The sequence below is a fragment of the Prionailurus viverrinus genome, chromosome A1 (genome assembly GCF_022837055.1).
Source record: "Prionailurus viverrinus isolate Anna chromosome A1, UM_Priviv_1.0, whole genome shotgun sequence".
In the NCBI taxonomy this organism is placed as follows: Eukaryota; Metazoa; Chordata; class Mammalia; order Carnivora; family Felidae; genus Prionailurus; species Prionailurus viverrinus.
The window spans coordinates 103,369,152-103,383,209 of NC_062561.1; positions in this window are offsets into that span (position 1 = coordinate 103,369,152).

Here is a 14,058-nt window from a genome sequence, read left to right on the forward strand (position 1 = left end):
GAGCAAAGGGATTGGAAAGAGCACGTTGTATTCTAGTCTTCCTTTTTTTGCTGTCACGAAACGAGATGGCCTGCTAGGATTAAGTCCAAAACAGGAAGTGACTTCATAGCCACTAGTCCCTGAAACTATGTGCTTTTTGAATGGATCTTTATAAAGATGTCGTTTCTCTATTCGCCGACCACCTAAATATTAAGTATTTAATGTCTTTCACATATTCATACACATAGAGCAAGTGCATTAGGCATCATTGGACCCCTGCTTGAGTTATTTTGGAGATAGATACTAAGTTCTATTGAGATATCCTTTGTGCTACTGACTTGGGCATCTGGATCTCCTTTCCCATCCTGCTGCTTCTATCTCAGCTGGGCGTTATTAGATCTCATCTAGACCTGCAGTATTCCTCCAGCTGTTCACCCCAGCATCTACTCGTTCTGCCATTTATCTAATGCATGAGGTTGGATGTCACTAAGTACATTCTGGGAGGCGTAAAGTTCTGTTTATTCGTTCCCAGGCTCGGCTGCTCAAAAATTCTTCCATAACGTCTCCAATATGACCGTAGCCCCTCAGAGATGTGCAGAGCCCCACCTGCACCCCTGTCATGAGAGTTGCGACCGTCGGACTTGAAACTGGCCCCGAATGATCCACAGCGCGTGATAGCCTCACGATATCCATAGCCATGTGAGATTAGAAATGGAACCTCCAGGGGCGCCTCGGTGGCGCAGTCGGTTGAGCGTCCGACTTCAGCCAGGTCACGATCTCGCGGTCCGGGAGTTCGAGCCCCGCGTCGGGCTCTGGGCTGATGGCTCGGAGCCTGGAGCCTGTTTCCGATTCTGTGTCTCCCTCTCTCTCTGCCCCTCCCCCGTTCATGCTCTGTCTCTCTCTGTCCCCCCAAAAAATAAATAAACGTTGAAAATAAATTAAAAAAAAAAAAAAAGAAAGAAATGGAACCTCCAGCTCCAGACAAGCATCGGGTGACTACAATCCAGACTCACAGATACCCTTGACTGCAGCCTCCTGGGAGACCCTGAGAAGGCCTGAGTCAGCCTGCTAAACTACACCAGATTTCTGACCCAAAGAAATTGAAAACAATTTTTTTAAATGTTTATCTATTTTTGAGAGAGAGACAGAGTGTGAGCAGTGGGGGGGGGGGGGGGGGGGGGAGACACAGAATCTGAAGCAGCTTCAGGCTCTGAGTCACCAACTCAGAGCCCAACGCGTGGCTCGAACCCACGAACAGTGAGATCATGAATTGAGGTGCTATCAGATGCTTAACCGACTGAGCCAGCCAGGCGCCCCACCCACAGAAACTACTAAATAATAATTAGTTTTGCCCAAAGCTGCTAAATTGGGGGGGTAATTCCTTAAGCAACAAAGATGACGAATACAAGAGTCCTGATGTTGTCTCGCCTAACCCTATTCCCTTCTCCCTTACGTCCTTATGTATGTTCTACGTTCCAGCCACAGTGAACTGGTCTTTTCCCAAACGGGAACCAGAGGACACAGACTTCTACATCCACACATTTTCCCCAAGATGCTCTTCCATCCAAAACGCCCTTTCCTGCCGTCTCCACTTGCCAGCATCCTGTCCTTTGTTAACACCTAGCTCACGATCATGTCGTCCTTGAAGTCTGTCTGGTGACACCTGCTGAATGGACAGAACTCCCTCCTTCTGAGAACTCGGAATGACTTTTGCTCTTCTCAGGTCATGGAACTTTTGGCGTCTTGGATGTGTCCCTCTGACTACGTTTTTCTGGCCGTATGAGCTGGTTTGCCCAGAACAGGGAACACACAAATATCTGTCAAAAGAGCAAATTACCCCTCGAAACCTGAAAAACAAGCTCATCTGGCAGGCTGGCTTTTACTCATTGTTACTTGAACTGTGTCTTCCTGCCTGTGCTGAACACGTGGGACAACGGTCAGATTGGCTTTTTCACCTAGATCGGAACAACAGGCCTTTAGGAGTGAGGCTTTCGAAGCAACATTGTTTGCTGGACAAGAGTAGTTTCCACTTTCCTTCGCTTTCCACGGACACTCTAAATGAACAAAAAAGTTCGTGGAGTTCCTTATGTCTGATCATCTCCACAGACTTGCCTGGAAAACACAGAGCCTTGCTACTGGGCCTTAGACTTCCGCTCCGATTTCGTCACCCTATGTGAAAATCCAAATAAATGTCCTCATGCACCATCATTCACCAACTCCCTTCACTCATGTGTTAATAAGTAAGGCGCTAATGCCTGAAAACGATAGTACAAATGAGCAGCCGAATCTTCTTTGCGGCCGGCTCCAGCGGTGCCTTCTATGGGAAACCAATCGCATCCCGATTTTTGTCTCCCTTGGTTGTGAAATCAGGCTACCATTTTTGCCTTACGGCTGTGAGGGGACAAAGAAAACTACCAAAGCAAATGGGACACTGATTCAGGAAGAGGAAATGTAAAAAGATGATAGGTGGTTAAAAGCGAAGAGATCTCGGGGCGCCTGGGTGGCGCAGTCGGTTAAGCGTCCGACCTCAGCCAGGTCACGATCTCGCGGTCCGGGAGTTCGAGCCCCGCGTCGGGCTCTGGGCTGATGGCTCGGAGCCTGGAGCCCGTTTCCGATTCTGTGTCTCCCTCTCTCTCTGCCCCTCCCCCGTTCATGCTCTGTCTCTCTCTGTCCCAAAAATAAATAAAACGTTGAAAAAAAAAAAAAAAAGAAGAGATCTCCACTTTGTTTCCATCTGACAGCCAAGGCTCAAACATGTCACAGGCCCCCTCTTACGTGGGAAATCTTGGGACCCAGACTTTTAGGGGAAGTGGATGTAAAATGACTCCGGGCAACTTGAGAAATGATGTTTGGGAGACTGGAGGGAGAATGGCACGAGCCAGCCTGTAATTAATACATAAGGGAGAAGATGAGATTTTGCAGTAGAAATTTAAACTTTTTCCAATTGTGTGTGTCACTTCAGTGAACCAAGAATCGTAAGCTTAAAAAACAAAGCGGCTTCAGAGAATGAGAGGACAAGCTAGAGACCGGGAGAAAATGCTTGCAAAGGACATAGTCAATAAAGCACTGTTATCCAAAACATGCAAAGAACTCTTAACAGTCCAAAACAAGGAAACGAGCAACACAATTAAAAAGGAGCCAAAGAGGGGCGCCTGGGTGGCTCGGTCGGTTAAGCGCCCGACTTCGGCTCAGGTCACGATCTCGCGGTCCGTGGGTTCGAGCCCCGCGTCGGGCTCTGTGCTGACCGCTCAGAGCCTGGAGCCTGTTTCAGATTCTGTGTCTCCCTCTCTCTGTGACCCTCCCCCGTGCATGCTCTGTCTCTCTCTGTCTCAAAAATAAGTAAACGTTAAAAAAAAAATTTTTTTTAATAAAAAGGAGCAAAAGAGGGGCACCTGGGTGGCTCAGTCGATTAAGCATCCAATGAGTCATGATCTCACCGCTCGGGGGTTCGAGGCCTGCGTCAGGCTTTGTGCTAACAGATCGGAGCCTGGAACCTGCTTAGGATTCTGCGTCTCCCTCTCTCTCTGCCCCTCCCTGTCTTGCGCCCTCTCTCAAAAATAAATAAATAAGCATTTTTAACAAATGAGCAAAAGAGCTGAAGAAACACTTCACCACAGATATACAGACAGCAAGTAAGCATATGAAAGGATGCTCCACACCCTACATCATTAGGAAATTGCAAATTAAAACAATCATGGGATCCCCCTATACACCTGGTAGAATGGCCAAAATCCCAAACCCTGACAATGTGAAATGTTGATGAGAATGTGGAGCAGCAGGAACTCTCATTCTTTATCAGTGAAAAAGCAAAATGGCGCAGCCACTTTGGAAGGCAGTGTCCTAGTCAGTTGAGGCTATAACAAAGCATCATAGACTGGGTGGCTTAGAAACAACAGCCATTTATGTCTTGTAGTTCTGGAGACCAGAAGTCCAAGATCAGGGGACCGGCACAGTCAGGCTCCAGTGAGAATCCTCTTCCAAGGTTCAGACTGCCAACTTGTCATTGGATCATCACAGGGCGAGAGAAGACAGGGGAAGCAAGCTCTTATAAGGTTCTTAGAAGGCCACTTGTCCCATCCTTGAGAGTTCCACACACACGCCTCCATCTTACCCTAATTTCCTCCCAAAGCTCTCCAAATACCATCACACTGGGAAAGGGGGTAGGAATAGAGTTTCCATATATGAATTTTGGGAAGGCACAAACGTTCAGTCCGTAAGAGAATGTGGCATTTCCTTAAAAAATTAAACAGACTCGGGGCATCTGGCTGGCTCAGTCAGTTAAGCGCCCAACTCTGCTCGGGTCATGATGTCAAGAGTTCATGGGTTCAAGCCCCGCATCAGGCTCTGTGCTGACAGCTCAGACCCTGGAGCCTGCATGGGATTCTGTGTCTCCCTCTCTCTCTGCTTCTCCCCCACTGGTTCTCTATCTCTCTCCCTCAGAAACAAAATAAACGTTAAAAAAATTTTTAAAAAAATTAAACAGACTCTTGTGGCACCTGGGTGACTCAGTCGGCTAAGTGCCTGACCTGGGCTCAGGTCATGATCTCACGGATCGTGAGCTCAAGCCCCACATCGGACACTCTGCTGTCAGTGCAAAGCCCGCTTCAGATCCAGTTCCCCTCTCCCCCACTCAAGCTCCCTCTCTCAAAAATAAATAAACATTCAAAAAAATTAAACAGGCTCTTACCACACAATACAGGAAAAGCACTGACAGGATTCAGAACATACTACCTCAAAATATGGGCCCTTGGCGTACTGAATGTTTCAGGCTAAAGGAATTTGACAAATGGCATGCGCAGGAAGGACCTTCTGATCCTTCCCCGAAGCAGGTCATAAAACCTTCCTGTGAGAGACGCCCCCTCTATACCGAGAGGAAAAGCATCCTTATCTCTGAAGATGGAGGGACAGAGACAGGAATCTGAATGAACAGGGCTTGGTGAATTTCCCCATTTCCACTCACTGCACAATCTTGGCCTTACCTTATCTTTCCACAACTTTCCATTCTTCATTAAAACTAGCATAAAAAACCCTCAGATTTAACCATTTTTGGGGGGGTCTTTTTTCCACAGAAAGGCTCCCATGCCACATAAAACTTTACACTAAAGAAATCTGTATACTTTTCTCCTATCAATCTGTGTTAGTAGGTTGAATTTTCAGGCTCAGCCAGGGATCCTAAGAGGGTTAAGAAAAAATTTCCCTCCCCTACAGCACTCATTGCTATTTACCAAAATGAGTGAAAAAAAATCTTTTTTAAAAAACTTTATGAGGGCGCCTGGGTGGCGCAGTCGGTTAAGCGTCCGACTTCAGCCAGGTCACGATCTCGCGGTCCGTGAGTTCGAGCCCCGCGTCGGGCTCTGGGCTGATGGCTCAGAGCCTGGAGCCTGTTTCCGATTCTGTGTCTCCCTCTCTCTCTGCCCCTCCCCCGTTCATGCTCTGTCTCTCTCTGTCCCAAAAATAAATAAACGTTGAAAAAAAAATTTTGAAAAAAAAAAAAAAAACTTTATGCAAGTTAGTTAACATAGAATGTAATAATGGTTTCCAGAATAGAATTAAGTGATTCATTACTTGTATATAACGCCCAGGGGTCATCCCAACAATCCCATCACCCATTTGGCCCATCCCCCCCCACCCAACACTCCTCCAGCAACCCTCATTTTGTTCTCCATATTTAAGAGTCTCTTATGGTTTGTCTCCCTCTCTGTTTTTATCTTATTTTTCCTTTCCTTCCCATATGTTCATCTGTTGTGTTTCTTAGATTCCACCTATGAGTGAAATGATACGGCATGAGTCTTTCTCTAACTGACTTAGTTTGCTTAGCATAATACATTCTAGTTCCATCCATGATGTTGCAAATGGCAAGATTTCATTCTTTTTGATCATCGGGTAATATTCCATTGCCAAACGAAGTGAAAATTTATGTCCGTGCACAAACCTGCACACAGATGTTTATACTAGCTTTGTTCAAAGTTTCCAAAACTCAGAAACAACCAAGATATCCTTCAGGAGGTGAGTGGATAAACGGACTGTGGTACATACAGACATTATCAGAATATTACTCCGTGTTCAAAAGGAAACGAGCGATCAAACCAAAAAAAGACCGGGAAGAAACATAACCGCGCGTAATTCAGTGAACAAAACCCATCTGAAAAGGCTACACACTGAAGGATTCTTACTATACGACATGCTGGAAAAGGCAAAACTGTGAAGACAGGAAAACAACAAGCACTTGCCAGAGACTGGGCAGGGGAGGGAAAGATGAATAGGCAGAGCACAGAGGATTTTAAAGCAGTGAAACTATTAGGATATAATGGTGGATATATGTCAATACGTTTGTCAAAACCCAGAGAATGAAACAAAACCAAAAAGGAAATGCAATGTAAACTATGGGCTTTCAGTGCTAATGACATGTCAATGTAGGTTAATCCATTGTAACAAATGTACCACCATGGTTAAGGATATCAATAGCGGACGAGGTTGCACGTGGGGAGAGATAGGCAGTATGTAGAACTCTGTGTACATTCCACTCACTTTTATTATAAACCTAAAGGTGCTCTCACAAATAATGTCTGTTAAAAAAGAGAGGGAGGGGCTCCTGGGTGGCTCAGTCGGTTAAGCGTCCGATTTCAGCTCAGGTCACGATCTCGCGGTCCGTGAGTTCGAGCCCCGCGTCGGGCTCTGGGCTGATGGCTCGGAGCCTGGAGCCTGTTTCCGATTCTGTGTCTCCCTCTCTCTCTGCCCCTCCCCCGTTCATGCTCTGTCTCTCTCTGTCCCAAAAATAAATAAAAACGTTGAAAAAAAAAAAAACAAAACTCTGGAGTCATCCTTGACTCTTGCCTCCCAAATCCAAAATCGCACCTGCCCTATCTCTAGAATCTCCTTCTATCAAAATATATCTCAACTATTTTACCATGTCTACTATTACCATTTCGGTCCAAGTCACCATGATTTTTGCCTAGGTAATTGAAATAGCTTCATTTAAAAAAATTTTTTTAAGTTTATTTATTTTGAAAGACACAGAGACAGTGTGAGTGGGGGAGGGGCAGAGAAAGGGAGACGGAGAATCCCAAGCAGGCTCCGTCCTGCCAGCACAGAGTCTCATGCGGAGCTCCTCCAACTCACAGAACGCCCACATGATGACCTGAGCTGAAACCAAGAGTCGGAGACATAACCGACTGAGCCACTCAAGTGCCAATGAAATAGCTTCTTTTTTTTTTTTTTAATGTTTTTATTTATTTTTGAGACAGAGAGAGACAGAGCATGAGCAGGGGAGGGGCAGAGAGAGAGGGAGACACAGAATCCGAAGCAGGCTCCTGGCTCTGAGCTGTCAGCACAGAGCCCGACGCGGGGCTTGAGCTCACGGACTGAGAGATCATGACCTGAGCTGAGGTCGGACGCTCAACTGACTGAGCCACCCAGGAGCCCCTGACATAGTTTCTCAACTGGCCTCACTGTTTCTTCTTTTGCCCACCGATAACCTAATTCTTTTTAAATGTTTACTTATTTATTATGACAGAGAGAGAGAGAGAGAGAGAGAGCGCACACAAGCAGGGGGAGGGGCAGAGAGAGAGGGAGCGAGAAACCCAAGCAGGTTCTACACTCAGTGTGGAGCCCAACATGGGGCCTGATCTCATAACCAAGAGATCATGACTTGAGCTGAAATCGAGTCACCCGACTGAGCCACCCAGGCACCCCTCCACCAATAACCAATTCTTAACACAGCAGATGGCGTGATCCTTTTAAACAGAAATCCTGTCCCTTTAGTTCCCTGTTCTGACCCCTCTAATGGTGTCCCATCTCATGCAAAATAAAATACAAGTTCCTGGCAGTGTTCTTTGTACCATATAGAGCTCTCCAGTTCGGTTCATTAGAGCTCCAGTGGCCTCCCTCTATAAGCTAGTACCTCACTACGACATCCCCCCATCACTCTAATCCAGATTTTTCTTTATAGCTGCTATGTTCACCTGACATATTATTACCCCTAGTAGATGATAAGTACCATAGAGGCAGGGATTTTTATCCGTATAGTTCACTATTCTATTTATTTTTATTTTTTAAATATTTATTTATTTATTTTAAGAGGGCACATGCGTGAGTAGGGGAGGGGCAGAGAGAGAGAATCCCAAGCGGGCTCTGTGCTGTCAGGGCAGAGCCCTACATAAGGTTCCGTCCCAAGAACCATGAGAACATGCCCTGAGCCAAAATCAAGCGTCGGATGCTTTACTGACTGAGACACCGAGGCACCCCTGGCTCACTATTTAAAAAAAAAAAAAAAACAGCTTTGTTGAGATATAATTCCTGTATTACATAATTCAGCCATTTAAAGCACACAATTCAATGGCTTGTAGTATATTTGCAGACTGGTGTAACCACTACTACAATCAATTTACAACACTGTCAAGGTCTCCAAAAGAAAGTCCATCCCTCCTAGCCATCACTCCCCCACTCTCCCTTTCTCTTCCGGCCCTAGGCAACCACCAATCTGCTTCTGTCTCTGCAGATTTGCCTATTCTGGATGCTGCACAAAAATGGAATCATGGAATACATAGTCCTTTGTGACGAGCTTCTTTTACTTAACATAGTTTTGTCAAGATTCATCTATGTCACAGTAAATATCCATACTTGGCTCGCCCCTCCCTTTTTCTTTTTCTTTCTTTTTTTTTTTTTTGGCCAAACAATATTCCATTGTATGGATAGGCTGCACTCTGTGACTCTGTTGATGGATATTTGGGTTGTTTCTACTGTTTCCTATTGTGTGTAGTGCGGCTACGAATATTTGTGTACAAGTTTCTGTGTGGACGTTGTGGCTCAATTCTTGTAGGTACACACTTAGGAGCGAAATTGCTGGATTATAGGACAACAATGTACTTAATCGTTTGAGAAGCTGTTAGACTGTTCTCCCAAGGAACTGCACTATTCCCTATTTCCATTAGCAGTGCCTCAGAGTTCTCGTTTCTTTTTATCCTTGCCAACGTATTTGTAAAAAAATTCTTGCCATTCTAATTAGTGTGACATGATATATCATGTGGATTTGATTTGCATTATCCTGATGATTAATCATGCCAAGTATCTTTTCATGTACTTACTGACCAGTTGTATACCTTCTTTGGAGAAATGTCTATTCAGATCCTTGGCTCCTTTTAGTTGGGTTATTTGTATGTTTATTATTGAGTTGTAAGAGTTCTTTATATATTCTAGATAGAAGTCCCTTATCAGACATACAATTTGCAAATATGTCCTCCCATACTGTGGACTATCTTTACACATTTTTCATGTTGTCATGTGAAGCACACAATTTTTTATTTGATGATGTCTAGATTATCTGTTTTTTTCTTCTTCAGTTGCTTGTGCACATTATCTATTTTTTCTTCTTCACTTGCTTGTGCTTTTGATATCATGGCCAAGAAATCATGGGCTAATGCAAGGTCATGAAGGTTTGTACCTATGTTTCCTACGGAGAGTTTCACAGTTTATTTAGTTTATTTTAAACATTAGATCTTTAGGGGCACCTGGGTGGCTCAGTCGGTTGAGCGGCCGACTTAGGCTCCGGTCACGATCTCGCGGTCCGTGAGTTTGAGCCCCGCGTCGGGCTCTGTGCTGACACCTCAGAGCCAGGAGCCTGCTTCGCATTCTGTGTGCCCCTCTCTCGCTGCCCCTCCCCGGCTCGTGCTCTGTCTCTCTCTCTGTCAAAAATAAATAAACGTAAAAAAAAAATTAAAAAACAAAACAAAACAAAAAGAAACATTAGATCTTTAGTCTAGTTTGAGTTGATTTTCATCGGTGGTGTGAAATAGGAGGTATGGTTCCAACTTCATTCTTTTGTACGTGGATATCCAGCTGTCCTGGCACCTTTTCTCGAAAAGACAATCATTTCCCCGTTGAATTATCATGGCTCCTGGTTGAAAATCAATTGACTGTAATTTTGAGGGTTTGTTTCTATATTTCAGTTCTGTTCCATTGATCTATATGCCCATCCTTGCAGCTGGCACACGAGCTTGGTAACTAGAGATTTGTACTTAGGTTCTGACATCAAGAAACGGGAGTCCTCCAACTTTCTTCTTTTTCAAGGTTGTTTTGACTATTGTGAGTCCCTCGAGATTCCCCATGACTGGTGTGATCACCTTGGCAATTTCTGTAAAAAGTCAGCTGGGATTTTGATAGGACGTATCAGTAACTTTTGTAACCACGGTTTTTAGTGGGTGCTCCTTCAATAGCTGTCGAGTGAACGAATTTTACTTTGTAGCAACGGAATATGTGCTTTCCATCTACAGTGACTCAGACTTGAGAATTTTATAATGGTTCTAGCTCGACAATATCTAGCAGATAACCCACATAACGTAGGTTCCTAAGACAACAGCACTAGAATATACTAGTAAAACTGAACCCTACAGCCAACCTCTGTGTTTAGAGACTACTGAAGAGCTGTTATTGAAATACCATCTTGCCTTGGTTAAGACCCAACAGTTGGCAACCTTTTCTTTGAGGTAGGGATACAAAGTCAAGGAGAAGTAAGGACTGGAATAGAAAATCTGTAACGTTACCCTCAGTATCACCTCTCAGATTGACATGTGGTTTTAAAAATGAAAAAAAAATCATTGGGGCGCCTGAGTGGCTCATTCGGTTAAGCATCCGACTCTTGATTCGGCTCAGGTCATGATCTCACAGTTGGCGAGTTCAAGCCCTGTGTCGGGTTCTGTGCTGACAGCATGGAGCCTGCTTGGGAGGCTGTCCCTCTCTCTGTCCCTCTCTCTCTGCCCCTCCCCTACTCACGCTCTCTCTCTCTGTCAAAACAAAGCTTAAAAAAATACACACAAAAACAAAACAAAAGGAATGAATCATTAATTACATGTACCAGCAGACAGAGGATGTTAGGTTTACGTCTTATTCGATAGGTTATGTTGTAAGACAATGGCAGAAATGGGTGATGTGAATCCCTTGGCTGCTGTATATTGACCAATCCACTTCAAATTTGTTGAAAATCCTCATTTAGCGTCCCGTAAGAAACAAAGCTTCTTAATTTAGGATTTCTTAAGAAAGAGACAAAAGGTAGTGTAGTGTGCCGGTCTAGAGGATAAACTCTAGGCTAACTTTCACTGGGTTCAAGTCCTACCTCTGTTGCTTATTAGCTCTGTGTATTTTGTGACCTAGTTGATCACTTTTAATCTGAGAGTAAGTGATAATACTCATTTCATAGAGTTGTTTATATACTATATTCTAAAGTTCCTGGAAGAGTGCCTGACATTGTATTTTTACATGAAGTGAAATAATATGAATAAAATTCAACAAAAACTGTTAACTACAGGGGCACCTGGGTGGCTCAGTGGGTTATACATCTGACTTCAGCTCAGGTAGTGATCTCACAGTTTGTGAGTTCGAGCCCCGTGTCAGCCTCTGTGATGATAGCTCAGAGCCGGGAGCCTGCCTCAAATTCTGTCTCTCTTTCTGCCCCTCCCCTACTCGCGCTCTGTCTCTCTCAAAAACAAATAAATAAAATAAAAACATTAAAAACAAAACAAAACATTAAGTACACGCAAGTCATTGCAAACTGCCCAGTTTATCTACCTTTCTTTACCTTTCTCATGATCTGCCCTCGATCTCATCAAGTTATCAACTAATAATCATGGTTCTACCACTCCTACCCAGAGAAGTCCTAATTCGATTGTTACTGAAAGATTTCCAGTTTCACGCACGACACGCATTTATTCTGTAGAATACCGACTACGTGGAAGAAAATATCTGTAAACAACCAGACTTAAGTGTGTTTCACTTTGGGGCCAGTTACTTGGGGAAAAAAAAAAAAGAGCTCTTTGCTTTTGTTTCAATTTATAGAGTCACTGGTGGATCAGCTCATTTAATGAGCTATAGCTGAGAGCAAATACTCAAGGAACATCAAGTGCTAAAAGTTCGGAGGATTTGATTTTTTTCAGTCCAGTAACCAAAAGCATTTGATCTTTTATTGACTGAATATGGTTGCTGTAAAAAAGAAATGAAATGTCCTAAGTATTCAGGGTTGAATAAGTACGAATGCTTTCTATTTTCACTGTTCAAACACCCTTAACTTTACGCTGCGTATAATAATATGCTAGCACGTTCGGGCTTTGTAAGGAAACTATACTTTTTGTCTGACAGTATTAAAATGGCCGAAGGGATGAAATTCTCTCAGTGTTGTAGATCTTTGTATTAACAACTATTTTCCCAGATTACTATTCTATTTTACCTAGGTAGGACAAGTAGAATGAAAGTAACATACAGGGATGCTTCCTGTATTGCAAAGAGGGAGAGAATGTGGTCTTCATCCAGATTGTGACTTCCTTTGATACATGTGCCGTAACAAGATTCTGGAAGCTCTGTAAAGTGCTCTGGGGAGCTGCACATAGACCAGCCTGGCAAATCTTCCCAGGAGGCCCTGGAGACAGTCCCACTGGGATAGAATAAAAGTCCCATTATTCAGCACAGCAAAGTGTATCACCCTACTCATTAGCATAGTGCGGAGGTTAAACAATGGTGTCTTCTCCTACTTACTCATTATCGAATGACTTCACGATGTTAATTAATTAATTAATTAATTTATTTATTTATTTTTCAACGTTTATTTATTTTGGGGACAGAGAGAGACAGAGCATGAACGGGGGAGGGGCAGAGAGAGAGGGAGACACAGAATCGGAAACAGGCTCCAGGCTCTGAGCCGTCAGCCCAGAGCCCGACGCGGGGCTCGAACTCCCGGACCGCGAGATCGTGACCTGGCTGAAGTGGGACGCTTAACCGACTGCGCCACCCAGGCGCCCCACGATGTTTATTTAGACTGCTGTCACAGAATCAACGGCACCAAGTTATAAAAACACGACTTTCTGAGACTTTGGTGAAGGAAATGCTCCATGAGGAAAGTTGTCCGGACAGGGACAGAAGCAATGTATTCTTTGCTTTCAAAAAATCCGTTCCAATATCTGTTTCAAATACCTCCAGATGACTATATGGGATATATAAATTGCTTTTAATAAAAACTAATAATGAGTCTTAGAACAGTGTCTTTTAAATATTTATGTAATTAATGTCACCGCATAATCAACTGAAAATATTACCCACACTTATAAATGACAATAATAAATGAAAAATCCATTTTATTGCCAGGGCCTGCAACTAAAAAGTGTCTTTTGCATACGGCGGTAGAGAAACATAGAGGGAAACCAAGATGTGTTCGTCAGTTTTTAGTGGGTAAGGCTGGCCTGGTCTCATTCAACTTTACAGTGGGAAACAATTTCTACTCAATTTCTCAAAAGTCTTCGTGAACGACTTAAAGGAGGGGCGATGACCTTTGGGGTAAGTTTTGGCGTTTGGAACAGACAATTTACTTTTTATTTTTAGCCCCTGGAAAATGGATCAGCTTGGTTAATCTTTCACTAGGAAAATGGCCGCTGATGAGGTAACTTGGAAACACGCTCTCATTTCTTAGCTAGCAGGGTAGGTCTGCCCCATGAAGTCCGTTTCTACGGTAAGTCTGGGAAGTAGTTACTGTTAATCCTGGATATGGGTCTACCCAAAGGTGCCCCAGATATCGTTTGCACAGGGGAAGCAGAGATTACGGATGGGTGTGTTGAGAGAGCACCCTGCTCCTGGGTATGTGTGGAGTGGGCTGTGACAGTCCTCTTTAATAATGAAGTGAGCACCTGGGCAACCCCAGATTCGGAGCAAATTCTGCTCGAAAGGCAAGCCGCTGTGTGATCATTTATCTAGTCTTGGTAGGAAATGGCTTATTTTACATTCTTTTCCAAAGCAGACTTGAAGTTTTGGTTGTAATGTGACACATTCCCCATGCTGAAAGCGGAATGAGGAAAAGAAAACTTAATACGGGACGTCAGCTCTGCCTCTCCCCTCACTAGCAGCATGCTGAAATTTGTGAAGAGGCGAAGTTGCCTTGTGGGGGTATTTTCTTTTTTAATGGGTTTTTTTTTTTTAACGTTTCTTTATTTTTAGAGAGAGAGAGACAGAGCATGAGCAGGGGAGGGCTGAGAGAGAGGGAGACACAGAATCCGAGGCAGGCTCCAGGCTCTGAGCTGGCGGCACAGAGCCCGACGCGGGGCCTGA